Source organism: Lynx rufus, unplaced genomic scaffold (assembly GCF_022079265.1).
Source record: "Lynx rufus isolate CCGP_SWC_20201006 ecotype Redwood Valley unplaced genomic scaffold, mLynRuf1.p SCAF_19, whole genome shotgun sequence".
Taxonomy (NCBI): Eukaryota; Metazoa; Chordata; class Mammalia; order Carnivora; family Felidae; genus Lynx; species Lynx rufus.
The window spans coordinates 20,253,895-20,269,257 of record NW_025814833.1 but is presented as its reverse complement, the minus strand read 5'-3'; positions in this window follow the sequence as shown (position 1 = coordinate 20,269,257).

Here is a 15,363-nt window from a genome sequence, read left to right as displayed (position 1 = left end):
CAGCTGCCCATCACTCCAAAGACCAATACTCAAGAGATAAGTTTTGGTTGGAAAGAAATATGAGTTTTATTCAGGAGGTTGGCCACCTGGGGAGAAGGTGACTCTTGTCCAAAGGCCAACTCCAAGGTTTCTGCCTGGCCCATGGGTTTTTCTTTTTAAATGTTTATTTATTCATTTATTTATTTATTCATTTTTAAGAGAAAGAGATAGCGAGCAGGTGGGGAATGGGAGAGAAGAGGGAGAGAGAGAATCCAAGCAGGCTCCATGCTGTCCGCACAGAGCCCGATACAGGGCTGGAATCCAGGAGCCTTGAGGTTTTGACCTGAGCTGAAACCGAGTCAGACGCTTAACTGACTGAGCCACCCAGGCACCACTGGCCCAAGGGTTTTTAAAGGCATTTAGGGTAGTTAATCAATAAAGGGAGTACAGGAATACCTAACATTTCTTGATTATGTGCAGACTCAATGGTGCCAGCTACAGATGTTATCTCAGTGCTTGGAGCAAGGTGATCTGGTTCCTTAGTGCCTGAGGGTTGTACAGAGGTGCTCTGTTCTTTCTAGGAAAGAATGCAGGATCTATAAATATGAAAAGAAAGGTTAATCAACCATGTGGGCTAAAGGTGCTTGCTAAAGCTTAAAAGACTACTAAGTTGGCCAGAGGGTCCTAGGAGGTTTCATCATTATATACCATTAAATATAATTTTAAATCTATCTATCTATTAACAAAGTGGTTCCTCCACAGCCCCTTAGGCAGGAGCAGGATCAACACCTGTTTCAGGGTTCCAAGCAGTCTGCATAAGGCACCCGTTGATAACAGGTTCAAGATCCAGGCAGTCACTCAGAGACTGGGCACTGTGCAGAGGCCTCAGATCCAGCAAGTGTCCGCACTGCAGGCTTCATCCAGAAGCAGTCAACCACTATGTCATTCCCGCCAGGGTTCCCAACCAGGTCTGAGCTCTGGGGAGGTTTGCTCAGAAAGCAATGGACCAGGCTTGGTGCCCAGGGCCTTTGTTGAGGCCTCTGTTCACAGTCCGAATGAAAGCTCCCGCCCTTTGAGACCACCTGGAACAAATGTGGGGCTACCTGGAGCTAAGTCACCAGGAAAACCTGGGTCCTGGAGAAGGGCCTCTGACCCCTCTCCCATGGCTCCACTGGTCCTCCAGTGATTTGGGATATTTTGCTAACAGTTTTCAAATTAGCTCTCAGTGGCATGAAGCTGGAGATAGCTACTTCATAGCTACTTCTGGAAGATTATGAAGATAGAAACAAACATTATTTTGCCATGAAGTGGAATTACAGATTCAACACTGGACTGGATCAAACACAATGAGTAGTAACATTTCAGCGCAGAGGGGAAAAACTTACAAACAAGCAAAAAATCTTGACTGAAATGAAAAGAAAAATAACTTCAAAGGCACCTGGGTGGCTCAGTCTGTTGAGCTTCTGACTCTTGATTTCAGCTAAGGTCATGAACTCAGGGTTTGTGAGTTTGAGCCCTGCATGGGGCTCTGTGCTGGCAGCGCTGAGCCTGCTTGGGTCTCTCCACCTCTCTCTTTGTCTTTCTCTCAAATAATATTAATAAATAAACTTTAAAAAAAACTTCACTTCAAACTTGAGCTTTCTGCTGGGCTATAGTGATCTCATTAGCTGAGCAGTTGCACTTTAAAGTAGATGAAAATGCAAAAAGTCTACAGCCTGGTTACTTGCTGACTGAGAAATAACACTGATACTTGAAGACAATTGAATTGACATACATATGTAATTTTATTTAAATAACGATGAGGCTGGTAATTCCCAGGGAGCCCATTTTGTCTGGGTAAGAAAGTTGCTATTCTGGAATTTAATGAAAGTGAAAGTGTCAGGAGTATGGAGATAGAGAGAGAAAATGTACTTTGTGTGACTTTGCAGGACAAAGAGAAGGAAAACGTCTGCACCAAAGAATCAAACAGTGTTGCAATTTTTACTTTTTATCAGACAGAATTCCCAAGGGAGACTTGGGAAAACAATGATAAAATATGTGTTGTAATTGGTACTCTGTTGGACCAAATGGTCTCTATTGTCCAGGGGGAAGATCCCAAGTTCATCTCCTATCAGATCTCTGTGGTAAGATCAATATTTGACTGTATTTTTAGAGCGAGAGACTAAAAGGCTAAAATTATTTTGGACAATCTGTTTCCTGAAAATTAAAGAATAAGAAACAATCCAATAGCAGTTGTTACCTATATTTCTTAAGAGTAATGCTGAGTTAACCAAATATACAGAGAATGTGACTCTCTTCAGGGCATGATTTTAGAAGCACCAGATATGCCTCTTTTGTAAAACAATCCCTCAGTTTTCTTTTGAGGTAATCGTTTTGAATGTTTTTTCTAGTATTATTTTTCTGATTCTAAAGTTAAAAGTTTCTCAGTATACATAATTTAGAAGATACACAACATTTTAAAAGGCAAATAATCATTCATCACCACATGCAATCTGCTAATTTCCTTTAAGATTTCCTTTGTTGTCTCATTAAGAGGTGTTCCTCACTCCAATATTGCACAACTAGTTCCTTATATTTTCTTTTTAAGATTACTTATTAAACATTTGTCTTTAATCTGTATTTTGGTGACTGGTGATAAGTAACTATGTAAAATTTGGTAAATAACCAATTGCTCTAGCACTGTTTATTGGCTTATCTTTTCCTTTCCTAATATAATATAATGCCACCTGTATAAATTAGTGTTTGTACTTACATTGGAGGTCATTGGGAACTATTTTTTCCCATTAAACTATATTCTTGCATTAGTAATAAGCTATTATACTTTTTTAAGCATTGTAGTGTATCTTCTCAGCTATTCCAAAAGTTTATTCTTTTACATGGATGTTAACATCACATTCTCACACCCTCTTCACCCTCCAAAATAATCATTGTTATTCACGTTATTTTCATAGCAATTATCCATAAACTAGAGAATAATTGATATCTTTACAATATTTAGTTTTGTGTTTTTTTCCCGTCTATATAAAGGGTACAACCCTCCCTTGCCCAAGTCTTTGTTGCTGCTTCAGCTGAAAACATCTTTTCTTCTGCTTTTCTATAGCTCATTTTAAAGTCTCAGTTTAAATGTTTCACTGTAAATGTTCAAGTCTCAGTTTAAATGCCACCTCTTCAGAGAGGAAATCATTCTTTGAACACTCAATTTAAGTAACTCTACCCCCAACTACACACTGAATCACATTGCCTTGACTTGTTTCTTTTGTAGCACATGTAACTTGTAAAAATTATCTTATTTCTATATTTGTTTACCTGTTTGTTTCCCCAGCCAAATAAATAAAAATCATAAAGGATTTTATCTGTCTTTTTCACTGCTTTGCCCCCATCATCTAGGTGTTCAAGTCAAATTCAAAATATTTCTAGGTGTTAAGTCTGTTTTACCTCTCTGTCCCCCTTTCTTTTCTCTCCTCCCATCCCACAATAAATTTGACTATTAGGCCATCTCTTATTCTTTTTAATGTCTATTTTTGAGAGAGAGAGAGAAAGAGAGAGAGAGTGAGAGAGCGTGTGCACACAAGTAGGGGAAGAGGGGGGAAAGGGAGAATCTCAAGCAAGGGCTTGAACTCACAAACCACGAGATTATGACCTGAGCGGAAATCGGACACTTAACTGCCATCCAGGCACTCTTAGTCATCTCTTTTAAACAAAAGTGTCAAATATTAGTTCAGCTCAGGAAATTTTCTCTCCACTGTTCTTTGATTTTTGCTTCTGTTACATCATGTCTATTCTCTTCTTCTAAAATTTCTATTTTGTGTGTATTGGATTCCTTGAATTTGTCCACAACATCTGCCATATTTTTTCTTACTCTTTTTCACCAATTTGCCATTTCTTCAGAGTTCCGGATGAATTTCTCGAATCTGTGTGCTACTTTTAAAATTCAATTATTACCTTATTATATGGCAGTTTCGTTAAAGTTTTAAGTTTAATAATCCTACAATAAAAAAATCTGTGTGTGTATTTAACTCCAATTCATCTCTCATGATTACTTGCTCTAGCATTGTTTGATTTTTGGACCAATCATATTCTTAAATCTTGTTGAAAAATATCATAAAACCTCCCTAGTATTCTTCTGTTACTTAGAATACCTGTGTTTCCAGTGAGGTATCTCTTCTGATTCTTGATAATTTCCTTTGTTTGAATTGAAGTATATCTTCACACATTGGGTGATTGTTCTCCCTTTTTAAAAATTCTCATATCAGAGTATCTATGGTTGCTCATTACTTTGCCATAGTTAAGTAGAGATAGGTTCTATAAGAAATTGGCATAGATCTTTGCATGAATCTTTGAGATCAAGATGCAAAGAAGGGGGACATTTTATAATGTATCGTAAATTTATATTGTTAGTGACTTCATAGTCTAGAGGGATTGAGAAAGGATTCAGAGTTCTAAATAGACCAAGTAGGAAACTTTGCCACTGTGTTATTTCTTCATTTGTAAGAGCAAATAGTGCAAACAAGCCTAGAAGCAAGCCCACAATAATCAGTTTCCCTGTACCAAGAACAATGGCAATCCTCAGCTTCCTTCTTAGTGAGCTGCCTGTAGCATTGACCTTTGGCTTCTAGTAGCCTTCACTGTCAGTTAAGTTACTCTCACTTCTCCACAGGTCTAATTATAGGTGTAGATGCTGTGCATGAACAGAGGTCAGGCAGTATTAATGTGATATGCCCTTTAAAGTACTTTGGCCCTCTCTAGCAATTAATTCAGCCTCCTTTAAACTTTAAGAAGCACTATTCAAGTTACCTCAATTTACTTCTCAGACATTATTTTTTCACAGGAGGCATTTTTCTGTTCAGGGCTCTAATCTTTCCTTCACTTGGCCTCTTCTTATTTAAGCTAACAGGAAATCCTCAAAGTTTGTGGTACATCAATTGGCAGGTTTCCACCCTGTTTTTATATCTTCTAGCCTTCCCAGTGGAAATATGGAGAACTTTGGTGCTATCACTGCAAGTTTACTGAAAAGCATTTCCTTCATTTCTTCTAGGATTCCCTTCTACTTAATTTCTTTTGAAATCTTAACTTGTTTAAAAAATGGGAACTATGCAACAAATACAGTATTGACATTCTGACTTGTTAAAATAAAATAATCCTGGTAAGGTAATCCATTAAGGCATTATCAGACATTATACTTTTTAAAATTCAACAAATATTTATTCATAAAAGTAAATGAGATACAACCCCTCTTTTAAAGGTGCCCAGAAAAATGAATATATTTGTTGTCATTTAACAGGAAGGGGGGATTAGGCAAGGAAAAATAGTTTTATTTAAGGATTATTAATAAGAAACATGTGATACCATGAGCAACTATATAAGCAAAAAAAAAAAAAATTCAGAACAACTCTAGTGACAGATTTCTTACCAAGCTGCAGCATAAGGATTCGGAAGCCCTAAATTGAGACAAAAAGCAAAAAGCAAAAATAGGGTTACCGAAATGAGGACTGGAAAACAAAAATTGGAAGGGAACTGGGAAGACATTGTGCTGAATCACAGTATCACCTAGGATTGGATGAACTTTTTTTTTTTCTTTTTGGCATGCATCTTTATGTTATAGTATTTCCAGGACTCTAAGATTAGGATGTTTTCTTAAAGGTTTTCTAGTTAGTATTTGTACATATACACAAAGGTGAATGCTGAATGACAAGAAATCAATGCAGGTCAAACCTAGTTATTTACTTGCTGAATAAGGATTTTCTATTGCTTTCCATATGGCTGTCCTCCAGCAACGGTAGGTCAAGTCTTTCCTACACTTCAAATCTTCTCTGACTTCAACTTCTGCCCCATATTTCTGACTGAATTTTTGTCTTTTTCTTCTGCTTTTAAGGGTCCATCTGTATATTCTAAGATTCATGATATTATTCCCATTTTAAATTCAGCTGATTAGCAACCTTAATTACATTAGCAAAGTCCCTTATTAACAGTACTGTTCATGGGGATATCAGGTAAAGGACATCTTTAGGATTCTGCCTTTAGAATTCATACTGACAAATGTATACAGGATAGACTTTCATAAGGAAGAGACCTATGCTTCATAGCTTTGCTAGCTTTCTTCTTTATTCACAGCTATTGTTTGTTTTTATACATTTTTACATTAATAAATGTTATAGATTTCCAAGTCTTACTTCTTAACTTTGACTTGGCCACACACACAAAAAAGGAGAAATTCTCTTTTTTTTCCTCCAAAAGTTTGAATCATTGACCAAAATGAAGTCCTGGAATTTATCAGCCTTTCAGTTTTAGATAATTTTTTTATGATATGAAATGCACAAAATGTTCTATTAAAATACAACTGCAAGTTAATCATGAACAGACCCTTTAGAATTCTTAGAGATGCTAATTTTGTAGAGAAATGGGGAAACAAATGTCAGCACTGGCAGCTGAAAGGGTACAGATCTCCTGGTAATAAGAGAGGCAGCTGTTTCAATACAAAATTTTTTTTGAAGTAAAATGCCCCATTGTGCCCTGGAATCCCTAATTAATTATAGTGAAGAACCAGAGTTTGCTATTTTGTACCATCTGGAAAAAAATGATCTTAAACAATAAGGTGTGATCTAAGGAGACTTCTCACTAGAGATTTAAAGTGATCTAAGGTACAGATCAAACCACATGACAAATTAGTAGTTTCCAAAATAGAAAGTCAGACAATGGTTTATTTTTTTTAATGTTTTATTTATTTATTTTGAGAGAGAGAGAGAGAGGGAGAGACTGAGTTCATGCGGGGGAGGTGCAGAGGGAGAGAATCGCAAGCAGGCTCCTCACTGTCAGCACAGAGCCCAAGGCAGTTGTGAGATCAGGACCCAAGCCAAAATCAAGAGTTGAACGCTTAACCAACTGAGCCACCCAGGCACCCTATGAATTTATTTTTTAATTTTAGATCTCTAGAAATGTAAGTAAACCATTGAAACATTCCCTCTTTTAAATGTTTAAAATTCAGGGGCGCCTGGGTGGCTCAGTCAGTTAAGCGTTCAACTCTTGATTTTGGCTCAGGTCATGATCTCATGATTCATGGGATTGAGCCCCATATCAGGCTCTGTGCTGATAGCATGGAACCTGCTTGGGATTCTCTCTCTCCCTCTCTCTCTGCCCCTCCTCTGTGCACTCTCTCTTTCTCTCAAAATAAATAAATAAACTTAATTTTTTTAATGTTTAAGATTCATAATAAGTTCCTGGATGCTTTAGACAGTATAATATAAATAATAGAGCATCAGTTTTGGAGATAGATAAAACTAGGGCCAAACCTTGGCTTTCTCACTTAGTAAATGTAGGCATATGAGCAATTTACCTAATCTTTCTGTTTCAATTTTCTTCACATTTGAGATAGAAATAGTGTTACCTTCTTTGAAGTATGTTGTAAGGATTAAACAATATGTTAATTTTCTTCTCAGTAGCAGGCACATAGTAAGTGCTGAAATGGTAGCTTGCATTTATTTGCCTAAACCTATGCAACATAAATCTTGGTTGCTACTGAGAAACACATGAGGCAAATGTTGAAGGTGGTATTATGATGTGATAATCTTTATCATGAATAAACCCCTTTCCTTCTTCTCTACTTTCATGTCCTCTCCCTCTTCCTCTTCTTTGGTCTCTTCTTTGTCTCTTTTCTCTCTCTTTTGAGCTTTCTTTCACTCCCTTGCTTTTTCTTCTATTTTTTCCCACAGTGGTTGGAGAAACAGGAGTAAAATAAGTACTGTGTAAAGACCAAAGGGAAAAAATATTTCATGGGGTAATTTGTTATTAGTGTCAAATACAACAGAGAGATCAAGGAGAATGAGAACAGAGAAGATAATTCTGCAGATTTGGCAGGAAGACAGTCTGGTGATGACTTTCATAAGAACAATCACACTCCAATGGGGATATTAATCTGATGAATCACTAATTTTCTAGTTTCAAGGGGATATAAAATACAATAAGTGGACTCATATACAGACACAGGCTCACCAAATAATATTAAAAACTCAAACCAGCTTTATTCCAGTCACCTATTCCTCCTGAGACATAATGGGGAAGAAAGAAGAGTCCTTGCTAAGGAAGCAAATTAAGGGTTAATAATTTTACACATCTTCAGGCAAGGCCTTCAGAAAGGTTAGAGAAGAACAATACTCAAATGAGAGGTTCCCAGAGGTACACCATCTTCATCTACTCTGGGCTAGTTTATGGTCTGTTGTGTAGAGCTGTCTCAGAGACTTCAGCTGACTTTCATCAGCTGACTTACTCCAAATGCTACCTCTAGACCCAAAAACTTGTACACATTTATTGAGTTAACTGGGTGTAATCAGAAATGGTGAGGAAATGATGGACTAAACATTTACTCCTTTTCATCTTCCTTTGAATTGCCTTCCTTCTCTTTGAAGTCCCAGACCACTTCCTCTTACTCCTTAGTTCAGAATGACATATACCATATTTTGCCTGTCATTAGAATCTCATGTCTATGTGGATTCCCTGTACATATATAATTAAATTTTATTTCCTTCTGTTAATGTGTCTTTGTTAATTTGATTCTTAGACCAGTTGGAAGCCCCTTGAAGGGTAGAAAAAATTGTTTCTCCCCAACACTTGAAAAACAAAGGGTTAAATTTTCAGCATGTGAAATGGGAGGTTTGGTGAAAGAAATAATTTCATGACCATGAGAAATGTACTCAATATTTGAATTGAGCTAATATATGGGATGTGGTGAAAAATAGAAAAGAAACCCTTCATTAACCTTGAATTCCTTGAATTTGGTTCTGTCTGAAATCAGAGTAACAAATTGTAATCAGTTAGGATTTTTGCCACTCTATGAATTTACCCTTTAATTTTTGTTCTTATCGAAAATAAGGTGGCGGGGGGGCGCTCAGTCAGTTAAGCATCTGACTTTGGCTCAGGTCATGATCTCATGGTTCGTGAGTTCGAGCCCTGCATCAGGCTCTGTGCTGACAGCTCAGAGCCTGGAGCCTGCTTCAGATTCTGTGTCTCCCCCTCTCTCTCTCTCTGCCCCTTCCCCACTCATGCTTCATCTCTCTCTCTCTCTCTCTCCCTCTCTCTCTCTCTCTCTCAGAAATAAACATTAAAAATTTTTTTAAAAAAGAAAATAAGGAACAAAACAGCAGAAAAACACATTAGTGCAGAGTAGTATGGGGACTCTGATCTTGTCTCATCCTTAAAACACAGCTAGATCAGCATCAAACAATTTTGAACACCTAAGAAAATGATATGAAGATTAATGCAGCAATCTGCATAACTTGAGGAAGAGAAATTGGAAGGTATGCCATGCAGAGAGGTGAATTGGGGAAGAGAAAAGCCATGGTGTCCTGGATGATAGGGAGCCCTTTTCACAGAGAGACAGAGAGAGAAAGAGAAAGAAGGATAGTGTGCAGGACATCAGGATTGTGCAAGAAAGGCACTTCTCCTGAAAGTAGCTGGAGATACAGAGAGAGAGAAAGAGTGAAAACATTTGCAGGGGACTGGACAAGAAATCTGTTCCATAAAATCATTGACAAGGAAAAAGGACAAGGTTTCTATACCACCAGTTTTCTATAAACAGTGGAATACAGAGTTTGACATTTCAGAACTCAGTGCCTGATGGTGCTTGGCAAGGAAGCAGGGAGCAGGCAGTGCAGTCTCGGGGGTCTGAGTGACATACAGGGAGAAGCAGTTCCTCTGTTGGACTAAATTTGGTACAGGCGATATGGCTTTCCCTTGGGCAAAAGTCCCACCAACACCAGAGAGCTGCCATGTTTACTGATATTGGGACAAAGATGCCAGCTGAGTGCAGCAAAACCTGGTGCTGGCTATGTGTTGTGATTCACTATATACTTTGAGCCTCTGCTCAATCACACCAACGTTTTCTGGGACAAGTCTGTACCTGGCCATTGCTTGGGGAGACCCTCCCCCAGAGAATTAACACAGGCCCAAGCCTCTGAGGTCTCTGACGTGTGAGGTTTTGAAAAACAGCTCCATCAGAGATAAAACTCTTGAGGGAGGCATTTCCTAGCAGGTATAGAGACAGCTTGTAAAAACATAGGGTAGAGGAAGGGAGCAATGAAGCCTGAGACAAAAGGTGGGGGGTTGATTGATTGTGTCTGTGAGGGCATAAAATTCCCACACTAGAGACTAGAGAGTGGAAGTGAAGCCATTTTCACCTCTAGCACACCCACATCAATCAACCCCAGTGAGCTAAGCAGTGCCACCAAATAGGGAACAGAGCTTTTACACCAAGCCCTGCCCACTAGCACCTTTCAGGCACATTCCCCAGAAGACCAGCACAAATCCTTTCTACCTGCTTAGTCTATGGACCATAGTGTGCTGCAAAATTTCAGTTTTAAAGTAAATGGAACTAGCTTCATTCAGGTTTCATTTTGTTTGCTTATTCATTTGTTCATTTTCTTTGTTTCTGTTTTTATTTGTTTTCTTTTTTCTTTATTTCTTTCCTTTTTCTTTCCTTCTTGGATACAGAGAGAAAGTTTTTTATTCTATTTAATTTTCCTTATTTTGTTTTTAATTCTATTTTATTATTTACAATAATTTTTAAATATTTTCTTCTCTTTTTTTTGTCAAGCTTCTCTTTACAAGCAAACTGAAGCACACCTAGGAACTAGATTCCTTTATTTGGTTTTGTTTTGTTTTTAATTTTTAATTTTAATTTTTAATTTTATTTTATTAATTTTTTCTTCCTCCAAAATGACAAGACAGAGGAATTATCCCCAAAAGAAAGAACAGGGAGAAATGACGGCCATGGATTTAATCAACACAGATATAAGCAAAATGTCTGAACTAGAATTTTAACCAAGAGTATAAGAATACTAGCTGGGGATGACAAAAGCATAGACACACCAGAGAATCTCTTTCTGCAAAGATAAAAGAATTAAAATCTAGTCAGGCCAAAATTAAAAATGTAATTGAGATGCAATCTCAAATGGCTGCCATGACAGTGAGGATGGATGAAGCAGAAGAACGAATTAGTGATATAGAACATAAAATTATGGAAAATAATGAAGCTGAAAAGAAGAGGGAAACAAAGGTAATGGATCATAAGGGTAGAATTAGAAAACTCAGTGACTTTTTAAGGGGAATAACATTCATATCATAGGAGCACCAAAAGATAAAAAGAGATAGAAAGGTAGAAGGTTTATATGATCATATTATAGCTGAAAACTTCCCTAATAGAGGGAAGGATAAGACATCAAAATCCAAGAACAGAGAATTCCCATTAGATTCAACAAAAGCTGCCCATCACCAAGGCATATCATAGTAAAAGTCACAAAACACAGACAAGAAAGAATCATGATAGCAGCAAGAGAAAAAACGTCCTTAAACTACAAGGGAAGATAGATAAGGTTTGCAGCAGATCTGTCAACAGAAACACAGCAAGCAAGAAAGGAGGGGCAGGATATATTTAACATGCTGAATGTGAAAAATATGCAACCAAGAATTCCTTATCCAGCAAGGCCGTCATTCAAAATAGATGAAGAGATAAAGAGTTTCCCAGACAAACAAAAACTAAAGGAGTTCATACCACCAAACCAGCCCTGCAAGAATTTTTAAGAGGAACTCTTTGAGTGGAGAAAACAAAACAAAACAAAACAACCAAAAGCAATGGGTACAAAAAAGAACCAGAGAACATGACCAGAAAACCAATGCTATGAGTAACAAAATGGCACTAAATTCATATCTTTCAATAATCTATCTGAATGTAAATGGACTAAATGCTCCAATCAAAAACTACTGGGTATCAGAGTAGATAAAAAATAAAATCTATCTATATGCTGCATACAAGAGACTCATTTTAGATCTAAAGACACCTGCAGATTGAAAGTGAGGGGATGGAGAATCATTTATCATGCACATGGATGTCAAAGGAAAGCTGGAGTAGCCATACTTATATCAGACAAACTAGACTTAGAAGAAAGACTGTGATAAGAGATGAAGGACATCATATTATAATTAAGGGGTCTTTTTGGGATGAGCACTGGGTGTTGTATGGAAACCAATTTGACAATAAGTTTCATATATTGAAAAAAAAAGAATAAAAAGTATACAATTCAAAAAAAATAATTAAGGGGTCTATCAACCACAAAGATCTAATAATTATAAATATGTATGCCCCTAAATTGGAAGCACAGAAATATATAAATAAAATACTAATAAACATAAAGAAACTTATTGATAATAATATAATAATAGTAGGGGACTTTAACACCTCATTTATAGCAATGGACAGGTCATCAAAGCAGAAAACCAACAAGGAAACAACGGCTTTGAATGACAAACTGGACCAGATTGACTTAACAGATATATTCAGAACATTTCATCCTAAAGCATCAGAATACACATTCTTCTTGAGTGCACATTTAACATTCTCCAGAGTAGATCACATACTTTGTCACAAATCAGCACTCAACAAGTACAAAAGGATTGAGATCATTTCATGCATATATTTAGAACACAATGCTATGAAACTTAAAAACAACCACAAGAAAAAATTTGGGGAAACAACAAATACTTGAGGTTAAAGAACATCCTACTAAAGAATAACCAGTTAACCAAGAAATTAAAGAGGAAATTAAAAGGTACACAGAAGCCAATGAAAATGAAAACATGACAGTACAAACCCTTTGGGATGCAACAAGGTCAGTCATATGAGGTAAGTATATAGCAATCCAGGCCTTCCTAAAGAAGGAAGAAATGTCTCAAATGCACAACCTAACTGTACACCCAAAACAGCTGGAGAAAGAACAGCAAAAAAGCCCAAAACCAGAAGAAGGGAAATAATAAAGTTTAGAGAAGAAATCAACGATACCAAAATTAGAAAAAAACAGTAGATCAGATCAATGAAACTAGGAGCTAGTTCTTTGAAAGAATAAAAAAACTGATAAACTCCTAGACAGATTTATCAAAAAGAAAAAAGAATGGACCCAAATAAATAAAATCAACAATGGAAGGTGAAAGATCACAACCAACACTGGAAAAATTAAAACAATAATAAGAGAATATTATGAGCAATTATATGCCAACAAATTGGGCAATCTGGAAGAAATGGATAAATTCCTAGAAACAAATGAACTAACAAATGGAAACAGAAAGAAATAGAAAATTTGAACAAACCCAAACCCAGTAAAGAAACTGAAACAGTAATCAAAAATCTTCCAAAAAACAAGAATCCAGGGGCAAATGGCTTCCCAGGAGAATTCTACCAAACATTTAAAGAAGAATTAATAACTATTCCTTTGATGCTGTTCCAAAAAATAGAAATGGAAGGATAACTTCCAAACTCCTTCTATGAGGCCAGCATTACCTTGATTCCAAAACCAGACAAAGACCCCACTTAAATGGAGCACTACAGACCAATTTCGCTGATGAACATGGATGCAAAAATACCCAACAAGATACTAGCAAATCAAATCCAACAATACATTAAAAAAATTATTCACCATGATCAAGTGGGATTTATTCCTGGGCTGCCAGGCATGGTTCAATATCCACAAATCAATCAATGTGATACATAACATTATTAAAAGAATAAGAACAACACGATCCTCTCAACAGATGCATAAAAAGCATTTGACAAAATATAGTATCCTTAATTGATAAAAACCCTCAAGTAAGTAGGGATAGAAGGAGCATACCTCAACATCATGAAGGCCATATATGAGAGACCCATAGCTAATATCATCATCAATGGGGAAAAACTGAGAGCTTTCACCCCAAGGTCAGGAACACAAAAGGGACGTCAAATTTCACCAGTGTCATTCAAAATACTATTAGAAGTCCTAGCCTTAGCCATGAAACCACAAAGAGAAATAAAAGGCATACAAATTGGCAAAGAAGAAGTCAAACTTTCACTCTTCACAATTAACATGAAACTCTACCTGGAAATCCCAAAAGACCCCACCAAAAAACTGCTAGAACTGATACATGAATTCAGCAAAGTTGCAGGATATAAAATCAATGTACAGAAATCACTCATATTTCTATACACCAATAATGAAGCAGCATAAAGAGAAATCAAGGAATCAATACCATTTATAATTACACCAAAAACCACAAGATACCTAGGAATAAACCTAGCCAAAGAGGTAAAAGATGTCTATGCTGTGGGGCGCCTGGGTGGCGCAGTCGGTTGGGCGTCCGACTTCAGCCAGGTCGCGATCTCGCGGTCCGTGAGTTCGAGCCCCGCGTCGGGCTCTGGGCTGATGGCTCAGAGCCTGGAGCCTGTTTCCGATTCTGTGTCTCCCTCTCTCTCTGCCCCTCCCCCGTTCATGCTCTGTCTCTCTCTGTCCCAAAAATAAATAAACGTTGAAAAAAAAAATTAAAAAAAAAAGATGTCTATGCTGAAAAATATAGAAAGCTTTTGAAAGAAATTAAGGAAGACAAAAAGAAATGGGAAAACATTCCACCCTCATGGATTGGAAGAACAAATATTGTTAAATATGGATACTACCCAAAGAAATCTATATATTCAAAGCAATCCCTATCAAAATAACACCAGCATTCTTCTCAAAGCTATAACAAAAATTATAAAAATTCTTTGGAGCCAGAAAAGACCCTGAATAGCCAAAGCAATGTTGAAAAAGAAAACCAAAGCTAGAGGCATCACAATTCCAGACTTCAAGCTATATTACAAAGTTGTAATCATCAAGACAGTATGGTACTGACACAAAAACAAACAACATAGATTAATGGAACAGAATAGAAAACCCAGAAATGGACCTGCAAATGTATGACCAAACAATCTTCAACAAAACAAGAAATAATATCCAATGGAAAAAAAAAGACACTCCCTTCAGCAAATGGTGTTGGGAAAACTGGACAGTGACATGCAGAAGAATGAACCTGGATCAGTTTCTTACACCACACACAAAACTAAATTCAAAATCAGTGAAAGACCTAAATGTAAGATAGGAAACCATCAAAATCCTAAAGGAGAAAACATACAGCAACTTCTTTGACCTAGGTCACAGCAACTTCCTACTAGACATGACTCCAGAGTCAAGCAAAAGCAAAACTAAACTTTTGGGACCTCATCAAAATAAACGATCAACAAAACTAAAAAGCAACTGATGGCATGTGAGAAGATATTTGCAAATTACATATCCAAAATCTATAAAGAACTTATCAAACTCAATACCCAAAAAACAAATAATCCAGTGAAGAAATTGGCAGAAAACATGAACTAGACACTTTTCCAATGAGGACATCCTGATGGCTAATGACACATGAAAAGATGCTCAATGTCACTCATCATCAGACAAATATAAATTAAAACCACAGTGAGATACCACCTCACTCCTGTCAGAATGGCTAAAATGAACAACTCAGGAAACAACAGATGTTGGTGAAGATACAAAAAAAGGGGAACAC